The 13,113-nt window shown below is 41.3% G+C and overlaps 1 long non-coding RNA gene across 1 annotated transcript in view; it reads right to left on the reverse strand.

Moving 5' to 3' along the window:
* The window catches only part of LOC110395663, a 32,299-nt gene continuing 20,095 nt past the window's right edge, over nucleotides 910-13,113 (reverse strand). Inside the window, exon 2 of the long non-coding RNA XR_002436567.1 lies at nucleotides 910-1,190. This is a non-coding gene — a long non-coding RNA (uncharacterized LOC110395663). The remainder of the gene's footprint in view (nucleotides 1,191-13,113) is intronic.

The raw sequence follows: 13,113 nt of genomic DNA on the forward strand, positions 1-13,113 counted from the left end.
GATCCCTGTATTTCTGCTCCTGGGCCAGTGCAATTTGTGCAATGGGTGCCCAAGGTTCTCTTGCATGGGGAAGGCTTGTGTGAAGGTAGGGTCGTGCTCTGCTGGCCGCCAGCCAACTGCCCATACGGTTGCCAGAATGCAGCATTAATTTCTGAGGCAGCGTGTGTCCAAAATACAGTGCCACACCATATAAATCAGCCGCTATTGGAAGTTATAAATTCACAGATAAGATGGAAATTGTTAAAGTAACCTTTACCATGGCTTCCTGAGTGTGCACATGTTTCTAGAGCAGAAGTATCAGAGCTGTAATTCTGCATAGCATAAAGCAAAACTTACAGGAGAGCAGCAGGAACATTGCAAACCCGGGTCATCAAACTGCTGTCCTTACATGGATGGCTCACCCACTGAGGTAAAGAAATGAGCCTGAATAAGGATTGCAGCTACGGTCGGTATAAACACACATGAGTCAGGGAAGGAAGAATTTTTTGTTGCGCCATTATTTCACCTGCGTGAATTGCACACACTGCATACATCAAAGTATCAATTTTGTAGCCTAAGTGGTAAACAAACATAGCACATAAAGGCTACGTGGGCAAATTCGTGCCACATGAAAAATCTTTGCATTTAGATCCCATTTTTCTTGCTGCATGAATAAGATTTTCATAACCTTGGCCTCTTTAAAAAAAATTAAGTAAGGGGAGGGGAGTACAGGGGAAAACGGGGCAAGTGTGGCAGGTTATATAATTGTTTTTTGGAAGTCTTTACGTTTTTTCAGTTCAATTATCCTTGCTCTATTTTCAGGGGAAGGAAAGCACTAGACAGTATAAATGGCAGCTAACCACTTATCTTGATAAATTTATCCTTTGTTTTATATGTGGATGTATAACAAAAAACTGCTGAAACCATTCCTTGAAGAGGAGGATGCTTAATTTTTATTATAAACAAGACCTTTCCAAGTAATTTGGTGGTGAACACTTCTTCGCTTATGTCCCGTGTAGGTTCATAGCACTCATTGCGTTCAGGCCTACCTGTGCGTATAGGTCCAGAGCAAAGACTAGGTTCAGGCCTGTCTTTATTGAAGCATGCTCTTTGATCCATGTTCAACAAGATGGACAGGAGTTTGACTGCCTTGGAGCATGTGAATATTCACATTGATTTCAGCAAGATGTCTGTCTTCAGCTGAACCAGTCCTGGAAATGAGAAGCACCTGTGAGTCTGTCTCACACAAAGAGGATCGGGCCCCAGTGAGTGTTGGCCGGTACTGGAATCCTCCTGGTACCTTCAGATTGATACTGAATGCTTTCCTGGAAAATGTTTTTTACCCAGGGAGTGATGTTCTCAACACAGAACTGATTAGGACAAATTTAGTGGCTTGTATACGCATTAGATTAGGAGATGATCTCTCCTGACCTTGTCTCATATAATTTGAAATTCAATCAGTTAACATTTAGAGAAGGTGTAGATACAACAAAAGCTTTCTGCTACTTTTTTTTGTTGTTAGTTTTGTGGCTTTTTTTGTTTTGTTTTGTTTGTTTGTTTCAGTAAGAGATCTCTGTTTTGAAGTATTTTCTCCCAAACTGCTGTGTCCTGAAAGAAGACCAGAAACTATCTGACCATAAGAGAAGAAAGAAAGAAGTCTATGTAAAGTTGTCAAGTGGACCATGTAAATTAACCATGTGAATAAACCCTATTTTCAGAAACTAAGCTCCCCTCCCTGTGATATACAGCATTATTCATATAAATGGTAAAGGCACTTAGGTAGAAGTTGCACGTTTCTTTTAAACTGAGGGCAGCTCTCCAATCAATAGCCCAAACTAGGCTATTAGTTACAACAATGTATAATCGTTGCAAGCCTCTTTGAGCAAGATGTAGTGGGTGTTTGGTTTTGTATAATTAACCCACCACCATTGGCCATGCATTCTCTCCACCCTGTAATTACTTGACTTAAAAAACCACTCAAAGCATACATTGTATAGAATATTAAAAGAGTATTAATTTCAGTGTTTTTACACTCACACAACGTTTGTAACTCACCTATACATTTCAGGAGCAAAAGTCATTTGGCCTAAGCATTTTTTGTTCAGAAAGTTTAATTTGGAAACAACTCGAGTTAGCATGCACAGAGTCACTGGCTTATTGTTATTATTATTTAACTTTTTTTGGAACTAATCTAAAAGTACTGAATGGATTTTCACTTAAAAATACCTTGCCACTGAGCTAAGAATGAAGCGGTAATGAATTATTCGCTCCAACAAATTGCTGTTCTTTTTAATTGTAGAACATGCGTAAGTCCTGTATGTAGAGGACTTCAGCCTCAAAAGAAAATGCTTCAGGAAGCTTATAAGTGAAAACTTTGGTGTAAGCCTGTGAAAAGAAAATGCCTGCTCAGCAAAAAAAAAAAAACAACAACAACAAAAAAACCCACCAAACCACACAACAATCTTCACTCAGCAAGTTTTCCTTCATAATGCTTTCTCATTCTCAAGGTCTTTGGCCAGAACAAGCATGGAATAGAAACAGGCTTGTGCGTAAGAGTAAAAAGCAACAGAAAGCATCTGGAAAGCCCTCTGTAGAAACCTGCAGTGAGATTGCTTTTATCTAACCTGAACTGTTTAACAATCAAAAAAGGACTGTCAGTGTAGATGCCCTCTAAGGGTAGTGAAGAGTAGCAGACGTTTCCAGAAGGATTCAGATCACTGCCTTGTGATAGCGTTAATCAGCTTACTATTCATGTCCTTATGAATAAGGACTAGAACTAACTTTTAGATCATAGAATCATAGAATGGTTTGGGTTGGAAAGGACTTTTAAGATCACCTAGTTCCAACACCCCTGCTATAGGCAGGGACACCTCCCTCTAGACCACGTTGCTCACAGCCCCATCCAGCCTGGCCTCGAATGCTTCCAGGGAGGGGGCATCCACAACCTCTCAGGGCAACCTGTTCCAGTGTCTCACCACCCTCACAGTGAAGAATTTCTTCCTAATATCTAGTCTAAATCTACCCTCTTCCAGTTTAAAGCCATTTCCCCTCATCCTGTTGCTACCTGCCCTTATAAAAAGTCCCTCCCCAGCTTTCCTGTAGGCCCCCTTCGGGTACTGGAAGGGAGCTATAAGGTCACCCTGGAGCCTTCTCTTTTCCAGATGGCTGCAAAGAGCTGAGGTCAATCCCTCTTGAGAACAGTGCCACCACTCCTCAAATTCTTCAAATCTTCAGTGTTTTGATTGTGCCGTGGGCTTCACTTCAAAGCCCACACCTTGCTTTAGCCAGTGATGCCATTTTGTATCAGACATTATATGGTCATCACATTTCTACAAAGAGTCCCTCCATCTGGATTAAACCCACTGCATTCAGGTCAATGAAGCACTTGCTCTTCACTTCCCAGAGGTCACAGCTCAGTCCAGCTCAATTGGGTGTAGAAGGGAATAGCTGAGGGATGGAGGGAAGCATTAGAAAGCTTATCTTACATTGCAGAACATGACAGAGATACTTGGGCCGCATTTGAAAGCACTTCCTTTATAGTTGGCTAAATTCGTCCATACAAAATTCTCTTCTGCCTCACCTCCTCGCATGGGTGTCTGCTCTTAGCACCGCATCTGCCAGCACAGGAATACTGGGTAATTACACTTTGAAATAACTGAGCCCTGACTCTCTCTGAGACTCCAACCTTTAATAGGAGGCTGTGCATTTTTTCCTCTAACACCCTCACCTTTCATCCTGTACCACTCCTTGATTGTGGGAAGAGACCAAGCCAAAATCACAGAGGTGCTCCCTTCAGATCCTTCTAAACTCACCGGTCATAAAGCTTGTGACCTGCTAGCCTATGGTAAGGTACCTTGCATTCTGCAACCTCTGCTTGTTGCTCTAACCAGAAGCCTTGTTTTTCATACCTTTCCACTTTCTGTCTGGTCATTATCGTCTTTCCTCCTTATCGTGTTGCAATATGTGTGTTGCTTTGAGGCAGGGACTGTCTTCTCACTGCGTGCACGTGCAGCATTTAGCGCCACTTGAAACACTCGGGCCATCACCACACGATAAATATTAAAATCTACTGGCAAGTAAGTGTAATTACCAGGTCCTGGTACAATAATCATCAGCATTTTGTATCCTTGGCTGGATCATTTTCTCCCAGGAGTGCAATTTAGTACAACAACAGTGAATGGAAAAATCAGACCATCTCCTGGCAGTACAGGAAGGCTGACACAATGGCAGCTAGAACCTGTTAATTAACCTGTCATGCACAGTATACAGCCTCACAGGTAATTTAAGAAATATGTGCTCTTCCTTACTGTTACCCAACAAGCACTGTGGGATCTAGTTAAGCAAATCTCAAACATGGTGTGCTCTACCTTGTAAGTACCTTCAGGGTCAGCACCTCTTATACAAACGCTCCTGTATGCAGTTCTTCTAAATGTAAAATTTCTGCTTAGAGACTGTCGTGCTCATTGTAGAAGAGTACTTAGCAGTTGCCAAACAAACAAATAAACAAACAAACCATAAGCGGTTTGGGAGTAGATTTGTCTTGAACAAAGTACTGTTTCCAAAGCATATAACTACAGATTATCCAGATCCAGCACTGCAGGTCAAACAAATGAGAAGCTAAGAATTAAAAGTCATTAAGACAAAGATTATGGAGAAGGACAGCTCTCTGGGCAGCAGATCTCCTGAATCACATTACTTCTACATTTCAAAACAGGAGGATCAACACTTTCCCTTTTTCTGACTAAAGTTAGAAACATATGCTCAGAAATAGGCACCTAGATTAGTGACCTGTTTTCCAAAATGCTGTAAACTCCCAGTCATCAAAGGCACCTTTAAGTCCTCACTTACAAATGTAGACCACGAGGCATGAAAATGTGTCCTTTGTCTCCCAGCAGTACTTCTCTGAATATGAGAATGCAATAGGAAAGCTGTGCAAAAAAAATTCATCCTATCTGAAGTGATCACGGTGGGTGGATATTAACCACTCTGTGTGACGCGTACCTGGGGTTGGTGAGTGCTGCTCTCACGCTAACGGATGGGACATGCTGTGAGACCGCAGGTCCTCTCTGCCTCACAGAATCACAGGAGAACCAAGTGGCTGAGATTGGAAGGGGCTCCTGAGTCCATTGGGTCCAACTCCACTCAAGGCAGGGACATCCAGAGCAGGGTGCCCACAACCATGTCCAGGCAGCTTCTTAAGATCCAAGGAAGGGGACTCCATAGCCTCTGTGGGCAACCTGCACCAGAGCTTCCTGATGTTTGAACAGAACCTCCTGTGTTCCAGTTTGTGCCCATTGCCTCTTATCTTGGCATTGGGCACCACTGCAAAGAGCCTGGCTCTGTCCTCTTTGCACCTCCCGCCTCTTATTTATACATATTGATGCCATCCCCCCAGAGCCTTCTCTTCTGCAGACTGAAAAGTCTCAGCTCCCTTTCCTCACAGGAGAGGTGCTCCAGTCTTTTCATCATCTTGGTGACCCTCCATTGGACTCTTTCCAGTATGTCCATGGCTCTTGTATTGTACTTTCTAAGCCCTGCTTCTGACCCATGATGGATATCAGCCACCCTGGGCCCACCTGCATGCACTTTATGCCATTTGTTTATGGCCATTTTGGGTGAACAAGTGTTACAAAGCACACTGCAGAGTAAAGAAGTCAGCCTTCTGGGCCTCCAGTGACATCAGCAGCACCACCTTAAAGCTAGGGTGGGCTTCCCAAGGCCCAGGCATTTCTGCTTGAGTAGAGATGCTCTGGATTTCTTTGTAGTTACTGACACTAATCTGACTATCAGAGCTACTATCACAAGGTAATATGGCATGGTGAGATTACAGCTCCTTCCCGTTATAGCTTTGGATTGACAGCAATCAAAAGAAATATCATCTGCTAAGGAGACAGTACAGAAAATGCCCTTCTCCAGACATGCGTGGTGACCCAAAGGCCCTGGTGTGGAAGGAGTGATGAAAAGACTCATTAATACTCCAACAGATTGTGAGGCAAAATGTGCAGCAGATCTCTTCTGGCTTGTCTAATAGAAACCATAGGATTCAGCTGTTCTTTGAATTAATTCAGGGTCCTGCACTTGGTGAAATCTCATCTTCCAAAAAGGCTTGAACTGCAGGTGATGAGACTGAGGATAAAGGGCCTTGCGGGGGTTATCCTGATGGTTCATCATCCTTGCTGCTAAATATGTGTCATGTGGCATGTGTTCACATTCACCTTCCAGGCACTAGCTCTTGTCACACTTTCTGCTGTTTCATTCACTAGCCCTTTGGAATTTCATATTTTCTCCTTTTTAATACACTTAGAGCTTACCTGCTGTTTTTGGAAGATGCCACTTTATCTTCCTTGTTTTAGCTAGCTAAACAGATAACTCCTTCTTTCAATGTAACATGCTTTTTCTGGCTTAGAAATAGGTACCAAGGCTCTTTACTGCACTTGCAAGCATATTCCGAGTTTTCTAAAAAGGATTCTAGCACTCAGCAAAATGCCAATTTGTCTCTCTTGGGCCTTGTGGTACAGAGGCAAGATCTGCACAGGCCCAGCCCCACAGTTCCTATCAGCTGCCTCCCAAATCACTGGGCTGTACTGCATTGTTTCAACTCAGAGTACACAGCATTATTGGATTTATTAAAAAGTGCATAACTAAGGGAACATTCTCTCATGCACACAGTAGCATTCTTTCTAGCCATGCATCTTGAGAACAAATGTAAAATAGTTTAAGGAGGAACTATTTTAATTCTATCTGCAGTAGTACATCTAATTTAGTTCCTTAAAACAGGGCTTTTTGAAACCTGGAAGCTCAATGGAGCTTCTAAACACAAATCTCTCTATACAGAAATAAATATGTCGAGTTAATACTACTTTTTTTTCTATGTCATGTTTTTAGGCCAAGAAGTGATGTCACATTAAGGATGATATAAAGCTCAGTGCTAATAATCTGATGGATTGCTTTGGGGAAGGTGTTAAAGCATCCTTAAGGAAAGTAGTAGTGGTGCTCTTCAGTGGATCATAAATTGCTTGTAATGACTCTTGAGACTGTATACATATATGATAACTCTTCACTTGTTAAGGATTATACATTCTTGTTAAACACAGGACAAGCGCTACTGAAGGTCAGAGAATCCTGTCACTGTTAATAATTCCTGCAATACGTATCTTTTCTCACTGGCCAGATTTGTGATTTCTGCCTCAGAACAAATTACATTACATACACTTTATGAAAGGTAAAAAACATCCAGTGATATTAAAACATGCTTTCAAAAATATTTACAAGACCTTTCAAACTCCTACTTATTTGCATTTGTCCCTGGAAAGCAGAAATACCATTGTGGTATACCAGAGGGCTATAAGCCCTCACCCTTTCAGCAAGAGTAATACACTGGAACAGATTTAAAGAAAATAATAATTTAATACTGTCATAAGCAAATGAGCTCAAAGGGCTCTGTTAGACAAAGCAGAGAAAAAGAAAAGTCTTAAGAAACTCTTATTCCTTTTTAATATAATTCTTTTCCTTAAGTAGCATCTTAAGGAGACTGCAGCTGCCCAGCCTGGCTGTGCTATGGATCAGCTGAACAGGAGACCGAAAAGGGTTATTCCAAGTTTCACATCAGTGCTAGAAAAACAAAATTATACCAGACCCAAAATGAATTAAGCAGTGAAGAGCCCAGACTAACATGTTAAAATGACCTTCTCACTGCTGATTTGATGTTTTCCAAGCAAAGCCAAGATCCTTAGTCACTGATGTAAACGGATTTGCTATTGACTATGACAAGAGAAAATTGAAGCTCATCTGTGGTTCAAGACTTTTTGCAAAGAGATTTGGTATACTTAATGAATAGTGATAAAACAAAAGCAGCATTGAGCTTGTGATAGAGATAGAGAAGGAACAAAAGCAGAACAAAACAAGGGTTGTCAATTTTAGAAGTCTCTTCCCACTCTGCATTTTCCATTTTTCCAATCTTGCTTTCCCCACTCTGTCTCTGTTCCTTCCTTCTCCTTCTCTTTCTCTTTCCCTTTCTTTCCCTTCTCTTCTCCTTTCCTCGCCCTTTCTTTTTTTCTCATTCTAGAAAGCATTTACATTATTGTTAAGTTCCACTTAAGTAAGAAAGTAACACAGTTCATGCTAAGTTAGGCATATGCTTACATATCTTTCCTGACTAACGACAACTATGTGAAGTCAGGCTGTAATTTGGTTGTTCAAGGATTTCTCCAGCTGATAAGGAGACGTTTGCCAAGGTTGCCTTTAGCTCAGACAAGCTGCACTCACTGTGGTTTCTCTGTTGGAAGAGAGACAGAGGGCCCTTAGAGAGGGCACTTCAGCTCAGGGTTCTGAAGCACTTGTTCTTAATCAACCCAGGAAACACATAACATGAAGTCAGAAAGGGGAAAGAAAACAACCAGTTGTGCTAGGGGCTTGCATCATGCTGTGGTCCATCCTGGATCACTTGATGTTTTCATGGGTTGCTCTAATCCACCAAGCTTTGGCACCTGCCTTATTCCTGTGCTTAAGTACCTAATGAAGCAATTTTCCTATACTAAATGCCTGCATTGCTCTGAAGACAAGACAGAAGGAAACTCCTCCACCTCAGAGGGAGACAAAATTTGAATATCCAAGTTGGGCAGACAAGTTCCCTTGTGGGAATGCTCCTCTTCTCCGACATGCCAAACCGGTGAGTTTGCCTCATTTTTTGAAACTGCCATACCTCAAGGAGTGGGGTATAAGCCTGCCGCATGGGAAGACTCAGTATCCACTGACTGCCGAGTCTCTCCTGAGCTGGGGAGGAAGTCAGACCATGATTTCAGTCTAACTTTCTCCTTGGCAAATCTTATCAAATCCATGAACAAACCTAATAGATGCTAATGAAAATTAGGGTATGAAAATTAATCATAACATGCATCACTTCTTTTCATCCAGCTATCAGAACTGGGAGTGATTATAGGAACTCCCATTGTACAGAGGAGGATGCAGAAATGGAGTGAATCAATGAAGCAGGAAGAGAAGACAGGCTTCTGGCTCCTCATTCTCCTTCCTACCTACCCACCACTGCACCTCCAGTAGGTACCTGTCACTCTGCTTTTGGCTCTGATTTGTAAGAGGTATTTGTAAATGCAGCTATTCTGAGCTGTCACTGGGCAGACCCTGTGGTTGCCATCCCGGGCTGAAGCCCTGTCACGTACCCTGGATCTGTCCAGAGACTCAGGCTAGTGCTGCTCCAAATAGCTCACCATGTCTGAGGAACTGTAGAGCGGGTGGAGGGGAGGGAAGGTGCAAGTACATTTTCCATACCCAGCAGCAGCTCCAGCCTCTGCATGCCACCTGCCTGTCTGCTGCCAGATTCTCCTTAAAAGCGCTGTGCATGAGGCCCTCCGCACTCACAATCTGTTTCTGAGGCATAGTACTCAAAGGTGAAGAGTCTCATTATAGATGGATCTGTTAGAGCAGGAGGTCGACAAAGAAGAGCTTGGATCTGAGTAGCAGCATCTCCATTTGCACCATTCTTGGATCAACCACTTGCAGACAGGACTCCACCGCTCTGTTGTGATTTAGTCAGTTAAAGCCTGGCATAAGCTGTGTTCAAGCCAAAGGAAAAAGCTCCTACTTAGGCACCAGGCAGAGATGATGAGATCCTGAAAGTTCAGTCTGTGCCTGATGGATAAGTGCTGAAGGATGTCTGGAAGAGGAGCTAGCAGCCAAGGCATGCCAGAAGGAATAGATTGCAGGACTCTGAGGGAGTTTTAAGGGTTTCCCAGATTATGTACTCATGGATGTCAGCAGTGCTGGCAATTTGCCTTCTACATAGTGGCAGTATCAGCTTAAATCTACATTATGGTTCCCTACAAAAAGCATGTGTTTTCTTCAAAGAGCTTTAAAGAGAAACCATGCAGATTCAATATAAATTGACCTGTCCTTTAGACTGGAAGAAATCAGCCTATTTTGTTACTAAATTCCGTAAAAATTATTACTTTGCCAGTGCATAATACCCTGATTCTAGCAGTCAGGTAAGCAAAACCTTAGTTGTATGGGTGAGAACTGAAAAAAATCTTTAGCAAGAGAACAACAGTTTTAACAGTTGTATGTTTGATTCCCATGGCAAATTTCATAAGCCGCTCACATCTCTTAAACAACAACAGCAAAAAAATTGGCAGCCTCATGGAAAACAGACTCAGTGGTTTGCTTTCACCTAAGCTTGTTTTGGTACAGAAATACATTAGTTGTTTTATGATGTTTTTGCATTCAGACGTAAGTGCAGTTTATGTCATTCAGGTCTAAAATATATTCACACCAAAGTGAAGGCAAAACATTTCAGTGGAGCTATGTTGATTTACACTAGCTGGAGTTCTGGTAAGTTTTTAAAGGCTCTTTTGTAGTGATACAAATACAGTGCAAAGCCAGTGTGAAAACATGAATACGTAAGAATTTTGACATCTAGCTATAGCTCAGATGTATGTAGTTATGTAACTAAAATGCATGAATACACATTTCACTCTGCAGCGTGTGCCGTGAGATTAATGTAAGTGGATGCAACTGAATGACCCTAAGTCTGCTCATTCCTTATGAATGCCATTCACAGTGCCTCTGCAACTATAGATCAAGGTGGGTCCCTGTACAATACTCATGTTCCCTCTGTATTGTTATGGTAACAAGCCATATGGTTATGGGAACACAGCCAGCTGTGGCAGCTCACATAGCTATGATGACCAGCTCCAGCAGAGGTCCATCAGCCCAGACTTCACTCCAGTGTGACTGTGGTCACAGGCTCTGGGGTACCAGACCCCTGAGTATCAAATGTACCCTCCTCAAGCCTTCTTGTGTGGAGCGGAGTGCGAAAGGTTACTGGAACTGGAAAAGATCAGAGAAAGAAGAAGTGTGAAGGTAAAGAACAGAAAATTGAAAGAGAGGGACAGAAGGACCAGAATTTGTGCAGAAAAGAAATGAAGGGTAAAGCATGGAGAAAGATAAAGAAACAAGTTTCTAAGTGATTGCAAGGGAATGCTTCCACCAAAATGCTGGTATTACAGCTTTGAAACCATCTCTGGACTGTAGTTCTTGGCAGTATTTGCTACATATGGCAGCAATTCCTGGTCATCAACAATAGGGATCTGTAAAACCCAGATTTCCTGCAGGGGAAGAGCAATTTAAGAAATGCAAACTTGATATACCGTTTATTGCTTTACATGAATTTCACTGCTGATTGACTTTAAAACAGCTTTTCCCTTGCAAGATGAAATTTCCAGTTGACAAACAACTTGACTTAGAGCCCATTTGTGTGCTAGGAAAATACTGTGTATCAGCTGTTTCTGAGAAAAAACTCACCATAATGAAATTTGTCTTTTAGAATAACCATGCTAAATAGTGCCGATCAGCAAATGCTTAGTAACTAACGTTTATAATGGTTTCTTTTAAAATAGTGACTTCTATTTTTATGCTGAACTTTCTCTAAATTGGTGGCACAATGTTATCTCAAGACCATTCATCTAGATAAGACCATGCCAGTTTCCTCAAAAATGGTCTTCTTTCTATGGATTTTGTATATATTTGGAGTGGGGAGGCACTGGGGGAAGAAAAACAATATATTAAAGTAGTTTTTAAAGTAGGATTCTTAGAAGTTGATGTTGGTTAGGGAGTAGGGCTGAAAGTTTACAATAACTTGCCTAACTTTGAGATAGGTCTTGTTCCCGATTTGTCCAAAGATTTTGAAGAGATGCTCTGGAAGATAAAAAGAGCCAGCCCTAAAAAAGATATGGAAAATTGGCATTCCAAAATCTCTGTGACCATCCACCTTGGGCAGAGAAAAGTCACAGCACTGAAAAGCACACTGCAGAAGCATGTGACTAGTCATCTTGAACTGAACAAAAGTCTGTTCAAGAGATGTGATGTCCAGCAGATCTCCATCTGGTTTATTGGCTGCAATCCTAGCTCTTACTTTGTGTAAGGATCCAGAAGTCTGAAAGAGCTGCAGTGTTTTCAGACTCCAGCTATCTTCAGAAATTTATTGTTCTTTTTTTTTCTTTTCTATTCTTCTATGCTGTAAAATGACTTGTTCTTTTTATGTTCCTTAATCCGAGGCATGAAAGCAGGCATCTCAAATGCATGCATATGAGCACATATACATATGTAGAGCCAATCTGGACAACGCTTTACTGTGCAAACATTGTTCTGTAAGATTGTTTTTCAGACTATATCATGTGTTCAAAAGTCTGACAAGGACCAAATTATTATCTACAATCCTAAATTGTAAAGGCAAATATAGTTTTCGAACTGATCAAATCAATAAACATTGCTGAGGATAGAGGCAGGGAAAGGTAACAAATAGATTTTCGAGGTTGCCAATACAATTTTCAATAGCAGGCTGTCTGCTTAAGTGCTCACCCTTTTAAGAACATAATTCTAAGAAGAAAGCCTTAATAATCATCCCTGAAACAATGAGATTGTTGGATGACAGTTTTATGAAAGAACAAAGAAGGTTAACATTTGCAATCACAATTTGTCAGACTTTGGTAAAATTCCTCAGTTGCACTTTCTAAAGAAAGGACATCTCTTCTCTTAGATTAATTGAAAATGCAGAGGGACTGATTATTTTTGAAGTAATTTGACTAAATTCCCACATAATATTGAGAATCATCTATCTTTGGTATGACAGTTCTAATTAATTCTAAATAAGTAATAGTTGGATTTTAAAAGTATTTTATCTTTCGTTTAAGTTTTTGAATTAATGATTGAAGTAGATACTAAATTTCATTTCTTGCAACACTCAAGACCTATGAGGCTGTTAACTGGTCAACTTAAACACCTGCACATTTCCCTAATGCTCTTTCCTGATCACTGTCCAATTTCTTCTGTTTTAACGACCTACTGATCTGTGCTGGTTGAGTTTAGTTATTGTTTTAAAGCTGATCAAGGACAACAAAAAGCTCTAACTTAAAATGCTTCCATTTAAAATGTTCTACATTAAGCTAAAGATTGGTTTTGTTTAGCGCAAAGCACTTGGGAACAGACTGAAATTGAACCTGAGCTGCAGACGGGCAGGATGTGCCAACACCACGACTGGTTGAAGCTAACATCTCAGCTGCCCATCGTGTGTCCTCTGATGTGGCACTGAAATCATTGGGGACCAGCAGAGATGGATGCGTCTAG

The sequence above is a fragment of the Numida meleagris genome, chromosome 3, assembly GCF_002078875.1.
Source record: "Numida meleagris isolate 19003 breed g44 Domestic line chromosome 3, NumMel1.0, whole genome shotgun sequence".
NCBI lineage: Eukaryota > Metazoa > Chordata > Aves > Galliformes > Numididae > Numida > Numida meleagris.